Source organism: Coenobita brevimanus, chromosome 107 (assembly GCF_032717465.1).
Source record: "Coenobita brevimanus isolate Jiangsu-jjx chromosome 107, ASM3271746v2, whole genome shotgun sequence".
Classification (NCBI taxonomy): domain Eukaryota; kingdom Metazoa; phylum Arthropoda; class Malacostraca; order Decapoda; family Coenobitidae; genus Coenobita; species Coenobita brevimanus.
Genome location: NC_137060.1, coordinates 3,993,661 through 4,003,975, shown reverse-complemented (window position 1 = coordinate 4,003,975; position 10,315 = coordinate 3,993,661). Strand labels below are relative to the sequence as shown.

The window sequence follows — 10,315 nt, the reverse complement described above, 5'->3', positions numbered from 1 at the left end:
CCCTGAACCACAAAGGTAAACATTTATATCAAACCACAAATTGGCATCATAATTAATCTGGGATTTACTATCAAAATCCCCCAAAGAGTCATTCCGTCTGGGTATAAACCTTGGCCAACGCATCACTTGAAATTATTAATCAAAACTCAAAACTAATTGCAACTTTTTGCACCCGACACAATGTATATACAGGCATTAGAGTGCTGGTGACGCCACTTCAGTATGGCGGCACACCGGGGAAATATTTTGTACATAATGGTGTTTTTGTTACTAAGAGGATATTAACACCAATGATAATACAACTTGGGTTCTTCCTTACATTTGTCAAGTATACCTTTTTCAAAGTTCCTTTCTTCCACCCTACATATTCTTGTTTATTCATTTCTAGTTCTTCTATATTCTTCCTTTGTTCTAATATTACCTCTCTTTCTCCAGTTCCAAGCCATGTCCCTCCCTTTTTTTTTTTTTTTTTCTTTCATACACCTTCTGTTAAAGCAATCCTCTTTCCTGTTTTCTTCCCTCTTACTCACGGCACATATTTTTCCACTCCCTAATTATAGAGGTCAAGAACCATACCACGTTGAGTACACCGCTTCCCGTTCGATCAGCGAAGTTAAGCAACGTTGGGTCTGGTTAGTACTTGGATGGGTGACCGCCTGGGAACACCAGATGCTGTTGGCATAACGTTCTCCCTACGTGTCAAGTGGGGTTGGTGGAGGATTAGTGCCCCTCCCTGTAAAACAATTAACTCTGAGCCGCTGGCCACCCCGTTTGGGATACATGGCGTCTGGCAATGAATGAATGAGTTACGCTGCATGAAGCTATACTTATAACATGGTGCTTACACCCAACAGTGGTTCATCACTACAAACATTCGTACATCTATCTACCTAATCATTTATCTATCTAAAAGCACAAGGAGAGATAGACAGATACAGAAAGATATAGCGATTTGTATGTATGTATGTACTAAACATAGGTAACATAACTATTTATATGCGTAGGATATGAATTTACACCATTTATGGTGTAACGATGGCCGGTACATGAGAGAAAACACGACATTATGTTGCCAAGGTTTGATCCAACTAGTGTTTTACTTCGAAGGTGACCTGGTAACTGGTACTTGCCATAATAGGTTGGCACATCATGCTGGCATGTTGCCACACACCAAACACATTACAGGCAAAGGCAACAACCTGACAGGCAGCGTTGGGAAGGCCACGGGTGACCCTGACACTTGACACATCTATGACAACAAGAAAATAGTCTTGAAGTATCAGGGACAGCATTCCTCTATTAAGAAAAAAATCACTCCCGACAATACGAAAGAGACCTAACAAATTCAACAAAGCAAAGACAGTTGACTAGCTCGGAAGAACAGGAAAAAGAACTATCAACCTAGGTGACACTTAAAAACTACACAAGCTCAGGAACAATACACAGACAGATAATTAAACATAAACAGGCAGACAGACAGATATATAAATTATAGAGAGAGAGAGAGAGAGAGAGAGAGAGAGATCCAAACCCACGAAAACTGTGTCCAGGAATCCACGAAACATACAAACAAACACAGCTAAACCAACGCCAACAACAACAATAACAACAGGAAGACAGAATGAAGGAGCGGGATTGCGGGGAAAAAGTTGTGGAAATGTTTGTGTGGGATATAAGAGATGAGGAGAGTAATGAGCTGGAGGGGGGGAGGGGGGTGACGATGATGATGGGTGCAAACAATTGTGCTGTGATGGTGGTGAGAGAAAGGACTGATAGTGACAACAGAGGTGATGGTGGTAGTGGTGGTGATGAACCACGAGGGTGGACATGGTGATGAGAGAGGGAGGCTGTGCGATGATGATGATTATCATCATCATCCTCATGTACGAAGGTCATGGGTGATGAGAGGCCGATTGGTGGTGGTTGCGGGGGTGGAAGTGGTTATGAGATATGGAGGCTGAGTGCTGCTGTTACTCATGATGGTCATGATGATGATGATGATGATGGAGAGAAAAACAATACTAATGATTATAAAACAGAGAGGGAGGGGAGCATGACTGGACAGGGTGGTAAAATATGCCTGAACACACATTACGTTTTTCACCTTTCATGTTAATTAACCTTGACGACAATAGAAAGTATAATCATTTTTATCTTGCTATGGATTAATGATTACATCCAGGTTACGACAGACGTTTCGTAAAACATTATACACTACTAACCCCCAGATGAGAGATATTACAATTGTTTTATTTTTCTCTTGCTAACGGAAGGCAACATTAATCAGCCTGACATTTGCCTATCGTCATATGAAACAATGGGGTTTGCTCCAGTTGGAAAAAAAAAAAAAAACACTACTATACTTGTTTTCCCCTAACTTGGCCTAAAATTTCCATCTCTCCACCTTGTATGCTGAGTTGTACAAGTATATTGACGCTAAAAATGCTAGTCGTGAAGAAGTGCTAAGGAAACAATGCACAGCCACAGTATTGTCTTAATCTGGCACTGACCATTGGTAAACAGGCGGCAAATGGATGAAATTCTGGGCCAAGTAAAGATAAATAGAGTATACCTGCCTACTTCTTTCTTTTCTAGCGCCTAAGCTGTGAGAGGTGGTATTTATATAAAAAAAAAAAAAAAAAAAAAAGTTTTCAGGCACTTCTGTTTCTGTAGCATTAAATGCATGACGACGACGATGATGACTGGCAGATAATAAATGTGGTGGAGATTTAGCGCAGCTTATTTCGTATTACACCAACGGGCTCCACGGATTACAAGGCTGGATATCTGCTGTTTATATTATCATTTTTACGCTCAGGTTAGCAGAAGGTATTCAGTATGATCATCAGCCAAAGGGTTGAGAAAATATTTTACAAGGTGTTGAAATGGTTTATGCTTGTGAAATGAGTGTGAGTACGGAACTGAGACGCAATACTGTGAGTACGGCATTGAGACGCAGTGCTGTGAGTAGGCAACTGAGACGCACTACTGAGAGTAGGTAGATGAGACGCAGAACTGTCTGTAGGTCGTTGAGACGCAGTATTGTGAGTATGGAATTGAGACGCAGTACTGCGAGTATGGAATTGAGACCCAGTATTGTGAGTAGGGAACTGAGACGCAGTACTGTGAGTATGGAACTGAGATCCAGTACAGTACTACTAGTATGGAATTGAGACGCAGTACTGTGAATATGAAACTGAGACGCAGTACTGTGAGTAGGCAGTTGAGACGCAGCACTGTGGGTATGGAACCGAGACGCAGTATTGTGAGTATGGAATCAATACGCAGTATTGTGAATTGTGAACTGAGACACAGAACTGTGAGTAGGGAATTGAGTTGGTAGGTGCAAGGCTGGGTTAGTTTTGGCTAGGTTAGGTTAGGTTAGGTCAGGTCAGGTTAGGTTAGGTTAGGTTCGGTTAGGTCAGGTCAGGTTAGGTTAGGTTAGGTTCGGTTAGGTCAGGTTAGGCTAGGCTACATTAGAGCTAGGACTGAATTAGATTATCTGAGACTGGGTTATGATATAAGGATTAGGTTAGATCGGATTGGGCTGTCCGGGCTAGGGTTAAATTGAGTTAGGTTCTTAGGGTTAAGATTAGGTTAGATGTGACTAGGTTAGGGTAGGTTTAGTTAGGTTAGTATTAAATTGAATGCTGTCATTTATGGATGAACGTAACTTAGTATGTGGTGTTGAAATTGGTTATACTCTGCAACGTGAGAACAGTATTGCCTAGATAAGAGGTACGGTGTGGCAGGTGTTTGTTGTAACACCTGTGTGTGGGTGATTGTCATACACGTTACACCAACACCAACACCGCCACCACCAAACATCGCTTCCTTACTGCACTACTACACCATATTATATCTTTATCGACCCACCACACTACCACAATACGCATCCCTTCCTTACCACATTACTACACCATGTTCTTTCTCGACCCACCACACCACACCACAGTTATACTGCCGCCGGTTTGTTTTTACCTAAAAAATATTCCAAACCCCTTTCAGCTTAGTTGATGGACAAGTGTATCGTAGGCAGATTTGATTAGTAACCAAGGAGACTCAGTCCCACCCCATATCTAAGGCTTATTAAATTTCACGCAACCACGACTTAATACTGGTGTGTGCCCAGTTCCGTCAGATGAAACACACTGACTACACCTCATCACTACCATCTTACCCCACCACATTACCACACCACACCTAATCCCCTGACACACTACCACGCCACCCCTACCACACACCTACCTTCACGACCACTACCACACAACTCTCTACCATCTTACTACCACTACATCATAGTACCAGCCTCCGTACCACCACACCTCACACACCGGCACTCACCACACTACCTCACCACCCCTACCACACTACCATACCACACAGCACACTACCACACCCGTCACCATTTCAACAGCTACACTACCTCCACACTACACACCAGCACCCACCACACCATAACATCTCACCACACTACCACCACAATACCTCACTCCCCCACGCTATCACACCACACAACACACCATCAACATTCATCACACCACCACATCTCACCACAATACTACCACACTCCCACTACCTCACCCGACCACATAGCACATCGCCTCACCTTCAGTGCACTACCGCATCTCACTATTATCACACTCCCATCACCCCACTTCACCCTCGCCACACTACTTCACCACACACCGCCTCACCACCACCACACTACCACATCTCACCACATTATTACCACATTGCCACACCACCTTACCTTCACCACACCACTGTACCACAAACTACACCTCACCCAAACCGCACTGTTACACGACAAACCACACCACCTCACTCCACCATACTACCACATTTCACCACACTATTACCACACTCCCCTACACCAACTCACACCCACCACACCACACATCACAAATAACCATCACATTACTACCACACCCCTACCACTTCACCTCCCTCCCATCACACACTACCGCATCAAAATGGTAATACCAAGGTCACAGGTTTAGACCCTGGTGTTGTGTTGCAGGGAAGAACTTAACCCTTTACCGCACTGTGTCTGAGTTTCGGAAAATTTATGTGCTAGACAGGAACGCCTTCATGTGGTGGCACCGACATAACCAGTCGGCTCCACTGGCCAGTTGTATAAACGTCCCTCAACTAACTCCGTTTCCCTGACAGGAGGATGGTGGACTGTAGCAAGAGGGCAACTTCAGCCTGCAGTCCACTGAGTTAACGTTCAGATGACTGAGGGTTGCAACTACTACTACCATCATTATACTACCGATACTACTACTACTACTACTACTACTACTACTACTGCTGCTGCTGCTGCTGCTGCTGCTACAACAACAACAACAATTACTACTACTACTAATATTGCTGCTGCTGGTGCTGCTGCTGCTGCTGATGGTGCTGGTGTTGGTGCTGCTGGTGCTGGTGCTGGTGCTGCTGCTGCTGCTGCTGATGATGATGATGGTGCTGATGCTGTTGATGGTGCTGCTGCTGCTGCTACTACTACTACTACCATCACCACTACTACTACTACTACAACTGTTTATAAAATCATCTGGCGTTGGATGAATAAGAAGCAATGTATCATCATCATCATCATGAGTATGTAATTCGAAGTCAGTGGGTTAAAAAGGCATTACTGTATTGAAATCGTTAAAGCTTCAGCGTGTGGCATTGTAAGAATTTTACAAGTATAAATGTGACTTGAATGAACGTATGGTCCAAATCGAAAGGTAGTGTGATGATATTAAATATTTTCTCATCCTTCTGGGACTTCACGCCTGTTACTGGATCCTGACTACAATGTTACACCGGCAGTGCTAAGGGTGGGGATGATGATGATGAATTCTTCCCACCCCATACAAAAGAGGGGAAAAACATGACGACGACGACGATGACCAAGACGACGACGATGATGATGATGATGACAATGTTACCTCTGATATTCCCCAACCCTTTAACATTACATTCATGCAATACACAGAAGCACTTTATACAACAACTGGCCCCTGCCAAGTAAGAGACATTCAGGACACGGTTGGATCACTGTTAGGCCTGTAAACCCCTGTGGTACGTGCACGACGTTTTCACCGGGTCTGTCAGAATGATGAAGACTTACTTTTTGCTGTTGTGCCAAGGGAAAGCTTTTAGTAAAATACATGTTCTTCCTTTTTTTTTTTTTTTTTTTTTGTGGCGGGGGAGGGGGGAAATAGCTTTTCCTCCAGTTCAGTACGACATGACAAAATGCCAGGTATGTAAAACTGATGCCTTCTTATTTTCTGTTTTCTTGTTGTCCAAGGAGAAAACTTTGCTGTAGCCTCTTCCTTTCACTCAATACATCTCCAATAAACTGAACTAATTCGCAGCAAGGCAGCAAAAACCGACTATACAGTAAGTCACAATACTGAAATGGTAAGCTGAAGCTATTACTGAAGGATGCATCTAATCCTGCAGTTCGATAAGTTTATCAGTAGATACCAAGGTGGTATAAATGCATCACTGTCTTAAACTGGTCAACCCACTGAATCCCAAGAAGCATTTTAAAGTATTCTTTCTACTCCAGACGATTTTATTCGAACAGGAAGGGTTATATATAGCCTTCATTAACGCCTTCATTGTAAGAAGGCTTCCGTCAATGTAATAAAATGACAGGTGGTAGCGAGAAGTTAATTACCTTTTTGAACTTTGCTTGTTGCACACACACACACACACACACACACACACACACACACACACAGTAATTACAGGTAGATCTAAATGCAGATTTCCAATAGATACAGGAAGTGTGAGGGGAAGAGCAGCAGAGGACACTGAATAGAGAAAGGACGGAGGCTTCTGAGTACAGAGAACGTGGAGGTGAGGAAGAAATGGATGTTTTGGAAATGTCTAGATTAGGACAAAAGGAAAGAATGAGAGAACAGGAAAGAAATGAAAGGAAATGAAAGGAGATGAGAGGAAAGGAGCTGAAAGGAAGCAAAACGGAAATGTTAGGTAAGGAAGAAATGAAAATAAATGAATTGGAAAGAAAGTACTGAACAGGAAATATTGGAAAATGATATGGAATTAGCAGAAAAAAAAAAAAAAAAAAAAAAAAAAAGTCGGGGAAAGACATTTAATTTTGTGACAACTTTTACTGTGCAAGGATTATAATACCTCCATCAACCCCTTCACTACGATGACGATTATTTTAGTCTATTCTGGCAAATCTCGGACGATTTTATATAACTTTGGGGAAAACTTTCACCATGTAGGGGTTAGATACAGTCTCTAATAACCTGCACCCTTAGAAGCTAAATAAAATAAAATGAAAGTTAAATGGGATGAAATACAAACCATTTCACCGCACGGATATTCAAAACACGGAATAAAAGGCACGACTGAATAATTTAATCCTGAGGGGGAAAATGCTTTAGAAAACTGCAGTGTCAATGAGAGGAGGGAGAGAGAGAGAGAGAGAGAGAGAGAGAGAGAGAGAGAGACGGATGGACGAAAAGGCTTTGTTAAGCAATTAAATGTAAAGAAAAAAAAAGACTGAAGTATAACAACGATAAACTGCATATACAATGTCCAAATAACAATACGAGTATTTATTAAAATAATTACTGCTAAAATCTCTCTCTTTCTCTCTCTCTCTCTCTCTCTGGTTTAGGGCACAGGAAATTGCGACGTGTCTGTAAAAATGTCAATGACAAAAAGAGTTTAATTAAAGCTTTAGTAGGTACTTTGATGGCGCCAGTGTGTGGTGGTGGTGGCGGCAATTACTCCACCAACACCATCATCATCATCCACTTGACCTAATTCAATCCTGCCTTAACCTTGACTACATATCCAGGCGATAGTACTGCGCTAACGAGTTTACACGTGGTGATGCTAGGCGCGCTGAGTGGAGCTAAGCAGCTGCGGCATCCACCCACAGAGTCAAACCTTTTCATGTTTCCCTGCACTTCGCCGTGTGGAAGGACCCTGGTCCGGCCCTGGTGAGGCGCCGTCTACCACACGGGGGCGCAGGATCCCTACACGGTGTGTGTATAGTACTAACTGTAGGACGGCCCCACAGAACCTGTTGCTTACTTGCTGTCGACGGGTCTGCTCGGCAAGGCAGACCGGGGTTCAACAACAACATGACTAGGCTGTTATTTCATCCCATACTCACACCTTCAACAACGGAACAAGCTGGCTCACGCATTCCAAACCCATTTTTTTGTCTGACGGAATTGTGCCACTCTGTCATCTTGAATACTAAAACGTGGTTGTGTTAAATTCGATGAGCCTTTGTTATGAGGTAGAAATGAGTCTCCTTAATTACAAGTCGAATTATCATCCAGACTATACTCAGTTTTTTTTATCTAGGCGAAAATGCACTTGACAGGTTGGTGATTATTGGCTACATTACTTCATAATCTCTACTCACTGACATTATTTATTGACAACATATATCTGAGGGGGAAATTTGGGCTAATAAATGTTATTCTGACATGTTACATTCGGCCAATCATCATCAACCTGCCAAGTGCATCTTCGCCTCAATAAAAAAAAAAAAAAACTGAGTATAGAACTGCGATTGATGAACTGAGAGGAAGGATGGGACTGGAATGAACTAGCGTTGTGATAAGGAGGGGTAGACTGAGATGGTTTGGGCATGTTGGAGGATGACAACTGGGTGCGGAAGGGAAATGTGAACTTCGGGGGCAGGGCTGCGAAAGGCTAACCAAAAAAAGACCTGGGACGAGGTCACAGAATGTGACATCAGGGATACGGGACTGAATTGGGAGGCTGCCAGAGATAGAGCAGCATGGAAAGCCGCCGCTTGTTGATCAAGGCCGACGCATACACGCATGCTGGAGCCTTTATAAACTGTACGATACGATATGAAACTGACTACATTTGGCCATAAAATGAGTTACAAAGGAGTTAGGGATCCTTGACAGGTAACAGCAACTCACTTCCTTATACGAATAACTGACCAATATCCACTACCATCATCATCAGAAACCCGATCTTCTCCATCCTATTTTATATCCCCAATTTTGTCATGTAAATCTACGTCAAATAATCCCTTGCACCATCCACCACCTCTTCACTTGCCACTCCACCTTATCCACTTCTACGATTTACCTATAGTGTATTCATTTCAAGTAGGAGGAGATTTTCATCCTTTTTGCTGCTATTTCCCGTAGGCTAGTTCTGTGGCACAATAAGACAATACTAAGGCTCCATATCCTGTTTATTGCACTTCATGACTAGCATTATCATATTTTAGTTTCAAACTTCTTTCCAGGCTCAGTATTCACGATAGGGAGATTGCACTTTTACGCCTAGTTAAACTGAAGAGATTAGAGATAACTCTTTCGATCTAATATTCTCACCTTAAATAATGTAACTTTAAACGGAACCATGCCTTTCGAATCTATGTCAATTTATCTATAGTCCTTTCACTTTTACTTGGTCCAGAGTTTCGTCCTTGTATACCACATTTCATGCAGCTCACTGGCATAAAAGGACAATGCTCTAACCCTACATCCTTTTCGCAGCCCTTCTTCAGCACTGGCAAAGTAGTCGAGTTTTAATCTGGTGTTACGTCTCGGTATTCAAGATGCAGAAACGGCAAGTTTAGACCAAGTTAGATTAAAAGGAGTACAGCAGCATCCACCACCACTCCACTTCACCAAATCTACTTCTTGTATGATCAGGTGATCCACTGTTTGACTCTCTCTCTCTCTCTCTCTCTCTCTCTCCTGGCAAGGATGTATGACATTAAGCAAGTGTCAGCCAAGAAACTCTTACTGTCTCCCCTCCGTCTATAATTATTAACTATCAATCTGTTTCTGTCTATCTGTCTTTCTACTTTTCTGATTATTTCTCTTCTCTTACCCAATCTTTCCTCTTTCTTAAGTTTTCCATTTATCTTTCTATGAATGTAGGTAAATATGTCTATCTGTTTATCTACCTATCTATCTATCTATCAACTCCTACCTATCTGTCTATCTGTTTCTTCCTATCTATCTACCTATTTATCTATCTATCTATCCGTATGGCTCTTGTTCCAACCACTGTTATATGTCAGTGTCTTTAGTTTTACATTCATCCATCTAATTCTATGAGTGCTTCTAGATCTATATTTTTTACTGCAGCAGCTATGAATAAATATCTACCAATCTCAATATCCACCTTTGCAACTGCATATTTTATCACCCAATAAAGATGCAACACACTTCCACACCTCCTCATATACCCATAATTAAAACTACCACCACACTACCACAGCCACATTACCACGGCCACTACCACACTACCTCAACCATTAACA

At 42.3% G+C, this 10,315-nt stretch overlaps 1 non-coding gene across 1 annotated transcript; it reads left to right on the top strand.

The window, feature by feature from the left end:
- Window positions 1-562: 562 nt before the first annotated feature.
- Window positions 563-681, top strand: LOC145416834 (5S ribosomal RNA). Its single transcript, XR_013900357.1, has one exon. It is a non-coding gene; the product is annotated as a 5S ribosomal RNA (ribosomal RNA).
- The last annotated feature ends 9,634 nt before the right edge of the window (window positions 682-10,315 follow it).